This window comes from Scyliorhinus torazame, chromosome 14 (genome assembly GCF_047496885.1).
Source record: "Scyliorhinus torazame isolate Kashiwa2021f chromosome 14, sScyTor2.1, whole genome shotgun sequence".
NCBI classification, from domain to species: Eukaryota; Metazoa; Chordata; class Chondrichthyes; order Carcharhiniformes; family Scyliorhinidae; genus Scyliorhinus; species Scyliorhinus torazame.
Window position 1 is genome coordinate 174,009,352 of NC_092720.1, and position 14,147 is coordinate 174,023,498.

The following is a 14,147-nucleotide window of genomic DNA, read 5'->3' on the forward strand; positions in this document are numbered from 1 at the left end:
GCCGTGATCGTACAGTGGTTAGTACTCTGCGTTGTGGCCGCAGCAACCTCGGTTCGAATCCGAGTCATGGCAGTGACCAGTTGACGTGTTTTTCTTAAATGAACGGATGAGTAATTCTCTGTGTGAAGCACTCTTTAAAACGGGTTCACAGCTGAGTGCATGCTTCTGCTTCTGTTTGATGCTCCAGAATTCAAACAGTTGTGAATGCGAGAATCTCCTCAGCTCCCGATTTTATATTTTAACTATCATCATCAAGCATACTCCTCCGGTTCTAGTCTTTTTGGAAGTGAAAACAGTCTCTCTCAATAGGCTGCATCAGCTTCTTCGGTCATCGCCCCAAAATGTTCATGTGTCGCAACCAAATACTCACTGAATCTTCTGTAAGGCGGAGAATAATCTTGATCTTGATAGTCTCCCCATATAAATGAATTGGATTGGATTGGATTTGCTTATTGTCACGTGTACCGAGGTACATTGAAAAGTATTTTTCTGCGAGCAGCTCAATAGATCATGAAGTCCATTGGTAGAAAAGGGAAGAAAAGAAAATATTTAATAGGGCAATGCAACATATACAATGTAACTACATACGCACTGGCATCGGATGAAGCATACAGGGTGCAGTGTTAATGAGGTAAGTCCATAAGAGGGTCATTTAGGAGTCTGGTGACAGTGGGGAAGAAGCTGCTTTTGAGTCTGTTCGTGCGTGTTCTCAGACGTCTGTATCTCCTGCCCGATGGAAGAAGTTGGAAGAGTGAGTACGCCGGGTGGGGTGGATCTTTGATTATGCTGCCCGCTTTCCTCAGGCAGCGGGAGGTGTAGATGGAGTCAATGGTTGGGAGGCAGGTTCCTGTGATGGACTGGGCGGTGTTCACGACGCTCTGAAGTTTCTTGCCGACCTGGACCGAGCAGTTGCCGTACCAGGCTGTGATGCAGCACGATAGAATGCTTTCTATGGTTCATCTGTAAAAGTTGCTAAGGGTTAATGTGGAAATGCCGAATTTCCTTAGTTTCCTGAACAAGTATAGGTGCTGTTGTGCTTTCGTGGCGGTTGCGTCGACGTGGGTGGACCAGGACAGATTTTTGGAGCTGTGCACCTCAAGGAATTTCAAATTGGTAACCATCTCCACCTCGGCCCCGTTGATGCTCACAGGGGTGTGTACAGTACTTTGCTTCCTAAAGTCAATGAACAGCTGTTTAGTGTTGCTGGCATTGAAGGAGAGATTGTTGTCGCTACACCACTCCATTAGGTTCTCTATCTCCCGCCTGTATTCTGACTCGTCGTTATTCGAGATCCTGCCCACTATTGTCGTATCGTCAGCAAACGTGTAGATAGAGTTGGAACCCAGTTTCGCCACGCAGTCGTCTGCGTACAGCGAGTAGAGTAGGAGGATAAGTACGCAGCCGTGAGGGGCACCGGTGTTGAGAACAACTGTGGAGGAGATGTTGTTGTTCATTCTTACTGATTGTGGTCTGTTGGTCAGAAAATCGAGGATCCAGTTGCAGGGTGGAAAGCCAAGTCCTAGGTTTTGGAGCTTTGATATGAGCGTGGCTGGGATTGTGGTGTTGAAGGGGGAGTTGTAGTCAATAGATAGGAGTCTGATGTCGGAGCCCTTGCTTTCGAGATGCTCTAGGGATGAGTGTATACCTGACATCTGGTCATGATGCAATGAGGATGAGTGGGCCAATTTTCTGGAAATAGAGCCAGTTGGCAGTGGAAAAAACGGAAATGAAGCGACACACGAAAATCAAGCACCAGTTTCGTGAATGTCGGGTAACACTTCGACAATCAGAATCCGGGGAGAACGAAGGCCGCTGGCGACTGATCAGCGACAGTCAAGACACATTTCCCTTGTTTAGAATGATTCGAGAAATTAACAGATATTTAGAAACTAAGAAAACTGTCCTTACTGCACATCAGAAAAGACAGTTTCATTTTAGTTTCATTGCGAATATCTTGAGGCAGAAAATACAACAATGGCTCGAATGTAGAACCTGGAGGCGCGTTATGTGACACAAAGTCACCCCCGCTTGAAACACAGCCTCCGTTCTCTCTCCCCAGATGCTGTCATACCTGCTGAGATTAACCAGCCTTTTGTGCTTTTGTTCCAGATTGGTGCATCAGCAAGAATTTGCTGTTACGAAGAGGACAAGATGAGACTGTTTCCATCATGATTTGAGTTGTTTATTCATGCAGGGACAGCATTTGTCGTCTCTGTGGCGCTACCGGTTAGCACGTTCGGCTGTTAACCGTAAATTAGGTGGTTCGATTCCACCCAGCAACGAGATATTATCCCACCCCCGGATGAAGTGTTTTTTGTACTTCGTCACTCTGTGGGATCAAATCCACCCACCTTGGTGCTTTTTACATTTCATGCCACATTTATTTGATTTCTTTCCTCCGGTTCCAATATTAAACACGCCACATTCATTCATTCTGATTTCAAACAGTCAGTTCACATCTAAAGTGAATCAATATTCATTTGAATTACCAAAGAGAGACATTCACCCCAATAGCAACAGTGGGACGAATGGGGCCTAGAATTTTCTCTGTGGATCGAAGAGAGTGAGATGGTGAATTAGAGGCGCTCCAAAGTGCAACTGATACGTGGTCGGATAATTCAGCCGGGGAAATAGAGAGAGAGCTTGTTAGCACTGACAATATTCAGGAATGAGAGGAAAGGGATACAGGGTGAAATGGATTCAAGAAATCAGCAGCGGACGACGTGACCAAGTTTCTCGGTAGAATACCCGGAACCCGGCATGTTGATCATGGCCAATCCTGTGAAACTTAATCTATGGACAATCTGGCACACTTCAGCATGGCCAATCTACCGAACCTTCACATTTTTGGACTGTGGGAGGGACCTCGAGCAGGCACACACAGAAAACTGATGCAGACACCGGGAGAACGTCCAAATACCATATGTTTGAGACGAATATCGAATTTGGTATGTATTATATATTATAGCGGTTGCATAGTTATTTTTATAGAGCCTGGGTTAAAGTGTATATATCCTTGTTGCAGGAAAATTATTATGCAACCAAGTTTCAGGCATCAAAACTGTGTATCTACGAAAGTTGTAACTCGAGAGTCATACAGTGTGGGCCATGATCGGTTCCAAACAGTTGACGACCTAGTGCATCGACAGTTATAGCTTGGCTCAGCGGTAACGTATGGCGCCGTGATCGTATAGTGGTTAGTTCTCTGCATTGTGGCCGCAGCAACCTCGGTTCGAATCCGACTCACAGCAGCGATCAGTTGACGTGATTTTCTTAAATGAACGGATGAGTAATTCTCTGTGTGAAGCACTCTTTAAAACGGGTTCACAGCTGAGTGCATGCTTCTGCTTCTGTTTGATGCTCCAGAATTCAAACAGTTGTGAATGCGAGAATGTCCTCAACTCCCCATTTTATATTTTAACTATCATCATCAAGCATACTCCTCCGGTTCTAGTCTTTTTGGAAGTGAAAACAGTCTCTCTCAATTTGCTGCATCAGCTTCTTCGGTCATTGCCCCAAAATGTTCATGTGTCGCAACCAAATACCCACTGAATCTTCTGGAAGGCAGAGAATAATCTTGATCTTGATAGTCTCCCCATATAAATGAATTGGATTGGATTGGACTGGATTTGCTTTTTGTCACGTGTACCGAGGTACATTGAAAAGTATTTTTCTGCGAGCAGCTCAATAGATCATGAAGTCCATTGGTAGAAAAGGGAAGAAAAGAAAATATTTAATAGGGCAATGCAACATATACAATGTAACTACATACGCACTGGCATCGGATGAAGCATACAGGGTGCAGTGTTAATGAGGTAAGTCCATAAGAGGGTCATTTAGGAGTCTGGTGACAGTGGGGAAGAAGCTGCTTTTGAGTCTGTTCGTGCGTGTTCTCAGACGTCTGTATCTCCTGCCCGATGGAAGAAGTTGGAAGAGTGAGTACGCCGGGTGGGGTGGATCTTTGATTATGCTGCCCGCTTTCCTCAGGCAGCGGGAGGTGTAGATGGAGTCAATGGTTGGGAGGCAGGTTCCTGTGATGGACTGGGCGGTGTTCACGACGCTCTGAAGTTTCTTGCAATCCTGGACCGAGCAGTTGCCGTACCAGGCTGTGATGCAGCCCGATAGGATGCTTTCTATGGTGCATCTGTAAAAGTTGCTAAGGGTTAATGTGGACATGCCGAATTTCCTTAATTTCCTGAACAAGTATAAGTGCTGTTGTGCTTTCGTGGTGGTAGCGTCGACGTGGGTGGACCAGGACAGATCTTTGGAGCTGTGCACCTCAAGGAATTTCAAATTGGTAACCATCTCCACCTCGGCCCCATTGATGCTCACAGGGGTGTGTACAGTACTTTGCTTCCTGAAGTCAATGAACAGCTGTTTAGTGTTGCTGGCATTGAGGGAGAGATTATTGTCGCTACACCACTCCACTAGGTTCTCTATCTCCCGCCTGTATTCTGACTCGTCGTTATTCGAGATCCTGCCCACTATTGTCGTATCGTCAGCAAACTTGTAGATAGAGTTGGAACCCAGTTTCGCCACGCAGTCGTCTGTGTACAGCGAGTAGAGTACGAGGATAGGTACGCAGTCTTGAGGGGCACCGGTGTTGAGAACAACTGTGGAGGAGATGTTGTTGTTCATTCTTACTGATTGTGGTCTGTTGGTCAGAAAATCGAGGATCCAGTTGCAGGGTGGAAAGCCAAGTCCTAGGTTTTGGAGCTTTGCTATGAGCGTGGCTGGGATTGTGGTGTTGAAGGCGGAGCTGTAGCCAATAGATAGGAGTCTGATGTAGGAGTCCTTGCTTTCGAGATGCTCTAGGGATGAGTGAAGACCTGACATCTGGTCATGATGCAATGAGGATGAGTGGGCCAATTTTCTGGAAATAGAGCCAGTTGGCAGTGGAGAAAACGGAAATGAAGCGACACACGAAAATCAAGCACCAGTTTCGTGAATGTCGGGTAACACTTCGACAATCAGAATCCGGGGAGAACGAAGGCCGCTGGCGACTGATCAGCGACAGTAAAGACACATTTCCCTTGTTTAGAATGATTCGAGAAATTAACAGATATTTAGAAACTAAGAAAACTGTCCTTACTGCACATCAGAAAAGACAGTTTCATTTTAATTTCATTGCGAATATCTTGAGGCAGAAAATACAACAATAGCTCGAATGTAGATCCTGGAGGCGCGTTATGTGACACAAAGTCACCGTCGCTTGAAACACAGCCTCCGTTCTCTCTCCACAGATGCTGTCATACCTGCTGAGATTTACCAGCCTTTTGTGCTTTTGTTCCAGATTGGTGCATCAGCAAGAATTTGCTGTTAGGAAGAGGACAAGATGAGACTGTTTCCATCATGATTTGAGTTGTTTATTCATGCAGGAACAGCATTTGTCTTTTCTGTGGCACTATCGGTTAGCACGTTCGGCTGTTAACCGAAAATCAGGTGGTTCGATTCCACCCAGCGACGAGATATTATCCCACACCCGGACGAAGTGCTTTTTGTCCTTCGTCCCTCTGTGGGATCAAATCCACCCACCTTGGTGCTTTTTACATTTCATGCCACATTTATTTGATTTCTTTCCTCCGGTTCCAATATTAAACACGCCACATTCTTTCATTCTGATTTCAAACAGCCAGTTCACATCTAAAGTGAATCAATATTCATTTGAATTACCAAAGAGAGACATTCACCCCAATAGCAACAGTGGGACAAATGGGGCCTAGAATTTTCTCTGTGGATCGAAGAGAGTGAGATGGTGAATTAGAGGCGCTCCAAAGTGCAACTGATACGTGGTCGGATAATTTAGCCGGGGAAATAGAGAGAGAGCTTGTTAGCACTGACAATATTCAGGAATGAGAGGAAAGGGATACAGGGTGAAATGGATTCAAGAAATCAGCAGCGGACGACGTGACCAAGTTTCTCGGTAGAATACCCGGAACCCGGCATGTTGATCATGGCCAATCCTGCGAAACTTAATCTATGGACAATCTGGCACACTTCAGCATGGCCAATCTACCGAACCTTCACATTTTTGGACTGTGGGAGGGACCTCGAGTAGACACACACAGAAAACTGATGCAGACACCGGAAGAACGTCCAACTGCCATATGTTTGAGACGAATATCGAATTTGCTATGTATTATATATTATAGCGGTTGCATAGTTATTTTTATAGAGCCTGGGTTAAAGTGTATATATCCTTGTTGCAGGAAAATTATTATGGAACCAAGTTTCAGGCATCAAAACTGTGTATCTACGAAAGTTGTAACTCGAGAGTCATACAGTGTGGGCCATGATCGGTTCCAAACAGTTGACGACCGAGTGCATCGACAGTTATAGCTTGCCTCAGCGGTAACGTATGGCGCCGTGATCGTATAGTGGTTAGTACTCTGCGTTGTGGCCGCAGCAACCTCGGTTCGAATCCGAGTCACGGCAGTGATCAGTTGACGTGATTTTCTTAAATGAACGGATGAGTAATTCTCTGTGTGAAGCACTCTTTAAAACGGGTTCACAGATGAGTGCATTCTTCTGCTTCGGTTTGATGCTCCAGAATTCAAACAGTTGTGAATGCGAGAATGTCCTCAGCTCCCGATTTTATATTTTAACTATCATCATCAAGCATACTCCTCCGGTTCTAGTCTTTTTGGAAGTGAAAACAGTCTCTCTCAATTTGCTGCATCAGCTTCTTCGGTCATCGCCCCAAAATGTTCATGTGTCGCAACCAAATACCCACTGAATCTTCTGTAAGGCGGAGAATAATCTTGATCTTGATAGTCTCCCCATATAAATGAATTGGATTGGATTGGATTTGCTTATTGTCACGTGTACCGAGGTATATTGAAAAGTATTTTTCTGCGAGCAGCTCAATAGATCATGAAGTCCATTGGTAGAAAAGGGAAGAAAAGAAAATATTTAATAGGGCAATGCAACATATACAATGTAACTACATACGCACTGGCATCGGATGAAGCATACAGGGTGCAGTGTTAATGAGGTAAGTCCATAAGAGGGTCATTTAGGAGTCTGGTGACAGTGGGGAATAAGCTGCTTTTGAGTCTGTTCGTGCGTGTTCTCAGACGTCTGTATCTCCTGCCCGATGGAAGAAGTTGGAAGAGTGAGTACGCCGGGTGGGGTGGATCTTTGATTATGCTGCCCGCTTTCCTCAGGCAGCGGGAGGTGTAGATGGAGTCAATGGTTGGGAGGCAGGTTCCTGTGATGGACTGGGCGGTGTTCACGACGCTCTGAAGTTTCTTGCCGTCCTGGACCGAGCAGTTGCCGTACCAGGCTGTGATGCAGCCCGATAGGATGCTTTGTATGGTGCATCTGTAAAAGTTGCTAAGGGTTAATGTGGACATGCCGAATTTCCTTAATTTCCTGAACAAGTATAAGTGCTGTTGTGCTTTCGTGGTGGTAGCGTCGACGTGGGTGGACCAGGACAGATCTTTGGAGCTGTGCACCTCAAGGAATTTCAAATTGGTAACCATCTCCACCTCGGCCCCGTTGATGCTCACAGGGGTGTGTACAGTATTTTGCTTCCTGAAGTCAATGAACAGCTGTTTAGTGTTGCTGGCATTGAGGGAGAGATTATTGTCGCTACACCACTCCACTAGGTTCTCTATCTCCCGCCTGTATTCTGACTCGTCGTTATTCGAGATCCTGCCCACTATTGTCGTATCGTCAGCAAACTTGTAGATAGAGTTGGAACCCAGTTTCGCCACGCAGTCGTCTGCGTACAGCGAGTAGAGTAGGAGGATAGGTACGCAGCCATGAGGGGCACCGGTGTTGAGAACAACTGTGGAGGAGATGTTGTTGTTCATTCTTACTGGTTGTGGTCTGTTGGTCAGAAAATCGAGGATCCAGTTGCAGGGTGGAAAGCCAAGTCCTAGGTTTTGGAGCTTTGATATGAGCGTGGCTGGGATTGTGGTGTTGAAGGCGGAGCTGTCATCAATAGATAGGAGTCTGATGTAGGAGTCCTTGCTTTCGAGATGCTCTAGGGATGAGTGTATAGCTGACATCTGGTCATGATGCAATGAGGATGAGTGGGCCAATTTTCTGGAAATAGAGCCAGTTGGCAGTGGAGAAAACGGAAATGAAGCGACACACGAAAATCAAGCACCAGTTTCGTGAATGTCGGGTAACACTTCGACAATCAGAATCCGGGGAGAACGAAGGCCGCTGGCGACTGATCAGCGACAGTCAAGACACATTTCCCTTGTTTATAATGATTCGAGAAATTAACAGATATTTAGAAACTAAGAAAACTGTCCTTACTGCACATCAGAAAAGACAGTTTCATTTTAGTTTCATTGCGAATATCTTGAGGCAGAAAATACAACAATGGCTCGAATGTAGAACCTGGAGGCGCGTTATGTGACACAAAGTCACCCTCGCTTGAAACACAGCCTCCGTTCTCTCTCCACAGATGATGTCATACCTGCTGAGATTAACCAGCCTTTTGTGCTTTTGTTCCAGATTGGTGCATCAGGAAGAATTTGCTGTTACGAAGAGGACATGATGAGACTGTTTCCATCATGATTTGAGTTGTTTATTCACGCTGGAACAGCATTTGTCGTCTCTGTGGCGCCATCGGTTAGCACGTTCGGCTGTTAACCGAAAGTTAGGTGGTTTGATTCCACCCAGCGACAAGATATTATCCCACCCCCGGATGAAGTGTTTTTTGTACTTCGTCCCTCTGTGGGATCAAATCCACCCACCTTGGTGCTTTTTACATTTCATGCCACATTTTTTTGATTTCTTTCCTCCGGTTCCAATATTAAACACGCCACATTCTTTCATTCTGATTTCAAACAGTCAGTTCACATCTAAAGTGAATCAATATTCATTTGAATTACCAAAGAGAGACATTCACCCCAATAGCAACAGTGGGACGAATGGGGCCTAGAATTTTCTCTGTGGATCAAAGAGAGTGAGATGGTGAATTAGAGGCGCTCCAAAGTGCGACTGATACGTGGTCGGACAATTCAGCCCGGGAAATAGAGAGAGAGCTTGTTAGCACTGACAATGTTCAGGAATGAGAGGAAAGGGATACAGGGTGAAATGGATTCAAGAAATCAGCAGCGGACGACGTGACCAAGTTTCTCGGTAGAATTCCCGGAACCCGGCATGTTGATCATGGCAAATCCTGCGAAACTTAATCTATGGACAATCTGGCACACTTCAGCATGGCCAATCTACCGAACCTTCACATTTTTGGACTGTGGGAGGGACCTCGAGCAGGCACACACAGAAACCTGGTGCAGACACCGGGAGAACGTCCAAATACCATATGTTTGAGACGAATATCGAATTTGCTATGTATTATATATTATAGCGGTTGCATAGTTATTTTTATAGAGCCTGGGTTAAAGTGTATATATCCTTGTTGCAGGAAAATTATTATGCAACCAAGTTTCAGGCATCAAAACTGTGTATCTACGAAAGTTGTAACTCGAGAGTCATACAGTGTGGGCCATGATCGGTTCCAAACAGTTGACGACCTAGTGCATCGACAGTTACAACTTGCCTCAGCGGTAACGCATGGCGCCGTGATCGTATAGTGGTTAGTATTCTGCGTTGTGGCCGCAGTAACCTCGGTTCGAATCCGTGTCACAACAGTGATCTGTTGACGTGATTTTCTTAAATGAACGGATGAGTAATTCTCTGTGTGAAACACTCTTTAAAACGGGTTCACAGCTGAATGCATGCTTCTGCTTCTGTTTGATGCTCCAGAATTCAAACAGTTGTGAATGCGAGAATGTCCTCAGCTCCCGATTTTATATTTTAACTATCATCATCAAGCATACTCCTCCGGTTCTAGTCTTTTTGGAAGTGAAAACAGTCTCTCTCAATTTGCTGCATCAGCTTCTTCGGTCATCGCCCCAAAATGTTCATGTGTCGCAACCAAATACCCACTGAATCTTCTGTAAGGCGGAGAATAATCTTGATCTTGCTAGTCTCCCCATATAAATGAATTGGATTGGATTGGATTGGATTTGCTTATTGTCACGTGTACCGAGGTACATTGAAAAGTATTTTTCTGCGAGCAGCTCAATAGATCATGAAGTCCATTGGTAGAAAAGGGAAGAAAAGAAAATATTTAATAGGGCAATGCAACATATACAATGTAACTACATACGCACTGGCATCGGATGAAGCATGCAGGGTGCAGTGTTAATGAGGTAAGTCCATAAGAGGGTCATTTAGGAGTCTGGTGACAGTGGGGAAGAAGCTGCTTTTGAATCTGTTCGTGCGTGTTCTCAGACGTCTGTATCTCCTGCCCGATGGAAGAAGTTGGAAGAGTGAGTACGCCGGGTGGGGTGGATCTTTGATTATGCTGCCCGCTTTCCTCAGGCAGCGGGAGGTGTAGATGGAGTCAATGGTTGGGAGGCAGGTTCCTGTGATGGACTGGGCGGTGTTCACGACGCTCTGAAGTTTCTTGCCGTCCTGGACCGAGCAGTTGCCGTACCAGGCTGTGATGCAGCCCGATAGGATGCTTTGTATGGTGCATCTGTAAAAGTTGCTAAGGGTTAATGTGGACATGCCGAATTTCCTTAATTTCCTGAACAAGTATAAGTGCTGTTGTGCTTTCGTGGTGGTAGCGTCGACGTGGGTGGACCAGGACAGATCTTTGGAGCTGTGCACCTCAAGGAATTTCAAATTGGTAACCATCTCCACCTCGTCCCCGTTGATGCTCACAGGGGTGTGCACAGTACTTTGCTTCCTGAAGTCAATGAACAGCTGTTTAGTGTTGCTGGCATTGAGGGAGAGATTATTGTCGCTACACCACTCCACTAGGTTCTCTATCTCCCGCCTGTATTCTGACTCGTCGTTATTCGAGATCCTGCCCACGATTGCCGTATCGTCAGCAAACTTGTAGATAGAGCTGGAACCCAGTTTCGCCACGCAGTCGTCTGCGTACAGCGAGTAGAGTAGGAGGATAGGTACGCAGCCATGAGGGGCACCGGTGTTGAGAACAACTGTGGAGGAGATGTTGTTGTTCATTCTTACTGATTGTGGTCTGTTGGTCAGAAAATCGAGGATCCAGTTGCAGGGTGGAAAGCCAAGTCCTAGGTTTTGGAGCTTTGATATGAACGTGGCTGGGATTGTGGTGTTGAAGGCGGAGCTGTCATCAATAGATAGGAGTCTGATGTAGGAGTCCTTGCTTTCGAGATGCTCTAGGGATGAGTGTATACCTGACATCTGGTCATTATGCAATGAGGATGAGTGGGCCAATTTTCTGGAAATAGAGCCAGTTGGCAGTGAAGAAAACGGAAATGAAGCGACACACGAAAATCAAGCACCAGTTTCGTGAATGTCGGGTAACACTTCGACAATCAGAATCCGGGGAGAACGAAGGCCGCTGGCGACTGATCAGCGACAGTAAAGACACATTTCCCTTGTTTAGAATGATTCGAGAAATTAACAGATATTTAGAAACTAAGAAAACTGTCCTTACTGCACATCAGAAAAGACAGTTTCATTTTAGTTTCATTGCGAATATCTTGAGGCAGAAAATACAACAATGGCTCGAATGTAGAACCTGGAGGCGCGTTATGTGACACAAAGTCACCCTCGCTTGAAACACAGCCTCCGTTCTCTCTCCACAGATGCTGTCATACCTGCTGAGATTAACCAGCCTTTTGTGCTTTTGTTCCAGATTGGTGCATCAGCAAGAATTTGCTGTTACGAAGAGGACAAGATGAGACTGTTTCCATCATGATTTGAGTTGTTTATTCATGCAGGAATAGCATTTGTCTTTTCTGTGGCGCTATCGGTTAGCACGTTCGGCTGTTAACCGAAAATCAGATGGTTTGATTCCACCCAGCGACGAGATATTATCCCTCCCCCGGATGCAGTGTTTTTTGTACTTCGTCCCTCTGTGGGATCAAATCCACCCACCTTGGTGCTTTTTTCATTTCATGCCACATTTATTTGATTTCGTTCCTCCGGTTCCAATATTAAACACGCCACATTCTTTCATTCTGATTTCAAACAGTCAGTTCACATCTAAAGTGAATCAATATTCATTTGAATTACCAAAGAGAGACATTCACCCCAATAGCAACAGTGGGACGAATGGGGCCTAGAATTTTCTCTGTGGATCAAAGAGAGTGAGATGGTGAATTAGAGGCGCTCCAAAGTGCAACTGATACGTGGTCGGAGAATTCAGCCGGGGAAATATAGAGAGAGTTGTTAGCACTGACAACATTCAGGAATGAGAGGAAAGGGATACAGGGTGAAATGGATTCAAGAAATCAGCAGCGGACGACGTGACCAAGTTTCTCGGTAGAATACCCGGAACCCGGCATGTTGATCATGGCCAATCCTGCGAAACTTAATCTATGGACAATCTGGCACACTTCAGCATGGCCAATCTACCGAACCTTCACATTTTTGGACTGTGGGAGGGACCTGGAGCAGGCACACACAGAAAACTGATGCAGACACCGGAAGAACGTCCAAATACCATATGTTTGAGACGAATATCGAATTTGCTATGTATTATATATTATAGCGGTTGCATAGTTATTTTTATAGAGCCTGGGTTAAAGTGTATATATCCTTGTTGCAGGAAAATTATTATGGAACCAAGTTTCAGGCATCAAAACTGTGTATCTTCGAAAGTTGTAACTCGAGAGTCATACAGTGTGGGCCATGATAGGTTCCAAACAGTTGACGACCTAGTGCATCGACAGTCATAGCTTGCCTCAGCGGTAAAGTGTGGTGCCGTGATCGTATAGTGGTTAGTACTCTGCGTTGTGGCCGCAGCAACCTCGGTTCGAATCCGAGTCACGGCAGTGACCAGTTGACGTGTTTTTCTTAAATGAACGGATGAGTAATTCTCTGTGTGAAGCACTCTTTAAAACGGGTTCACAGCTGAGTGCATGCTTCTGCTTCTGTTTGAAGCTCCAGAATTCAAACAGTTGTGAATGCGAGAATGTCCTCAGCTCCCGATTTTATATTTTAACTATCATCATCAAGCATACTCCTCCGGTTCTAGTCTTTTTGGAAGTTAAAACAGTCTCTCTCAATTTGCTGCATCAGCTTCTTCGGTCATCGCCCCAAAATGTTCATGTGTCGCAACCAAATACTCACTGAATCTTCTGTAAGGCGGAGAATAATCTTGATCTTGATAGTCTCCCCATATAAATGAATTGGATTGGATTGGATTTGCTTATTGTCACGTGTACCGAGGTACATTGAAAAGTATTTTTCTGCGAGCAGCTCAATAGATCATGAAGTCCATTGGTAGAAAAGGGAAGAAAAGAAAATATTTAATAGGGCAATGCAACATATACAATGTAACTACATACGCACTGGCATCGGATGAAGCATACAGGGTGCAGTGTTAATGAGGTAAGTCCATAAGAGGGTCATTTAGGAGTCTGGTGACAGTGGGGAAGAAGCTGCTTTTGAGTCTGTTCGTGCATGTTCTCAGACGTCTGTATCTCCTGCCCGATGGAAGAAGTTGGAAGAGTGAGTACGCCGGGTGGGGTGGATCTTTGATTATGCTGCCCGCTTTCCTCAGGCAGCGGGAGGTGTAGATGGAGTCAATGGTTGGGAGGCAGGTTCCTGTGATGGACTGGGCGGTGTTCACGACGCTCTGAAGTTTCTTGCCGTCCTGGACCGAGCAGTTGCCGTACCAGGCTGTGATGCAGCCCGATAGGATGCTTTCTATGGTGCATCTGTAAAAGTTGCTAGGGGTTAATGTGGACATGCCGGATTTCCTTAATTTCCTGAACAAGTATAAGTGCTGTTGTGCTTTCGTGCTGGTAGTGTCGACGTGGGTGGACCAGGACAGATCTTTGGAGCTGTGCACCTCAAGGAATTTCAAATTGGTAACCATCTCCACCTCGGCCCCATTGATGCTCACAGGGGTGTGTACAGTACTTTGCTTCCTGAAGTCAATGAACAGCTGTTTAGTGTTGCTGGCATTGAGGGAGAGATTATTGTCGCTACACCACTCCACTAGGTTCTCTATCTCCCGCCTGTATTCTGACTCGTCGTTATTCGAGATCCTGCCCACTATTGTCGTATCGTCAGCAAACTTGTAGATAGAGTTGGAACCCAGTTTCGCCACGCAGTCGTCTGCGTACAGCGAGTAGAGTAGGAGGATAGGTACGCAGCCATGAGGGGCACCGGTGTTG

At 45.6% G+C, this 14,147-nt stretch overlaps 3 non-coding genes across 3 annotated transcripts; all 3 read left to right on the plus strand.

Moving 5' to 3' along the window:
* trnah-gug (transfer RNA histidin (anticodon GUG)) lies at nucleotides 1–72 on the plus strand. Its single transcript has one exon. It is a non-coding gene; the product is annotated as a tRNA-His (tRNA).
* Nucleotides 73–6,363: 6,291 nt separating this feature from the next.
* On the plus strand, nucleotides 6,364–6,435 carry trnah-gug (transfer RNA histidin (anticodon GUG)). Its single transcript has one exon. It is a non-coding gene; the product is annotated as a tRNA-His (tRNA).
* A 6,290-nt stretch (nucleotides 6,436–12,725) lies between these two features.
* Nucleotides 12,726–12,797, plus strand: trnah-gug (transfer RNA histidin (anticodon GUG)). Its single transcript has one exon. It is a non-coding gene; the product is annotated as a tRNA-His (tRNA).
* Nucleotides 12,798–14,147: the final 1,350 nt, after the last annotated feature.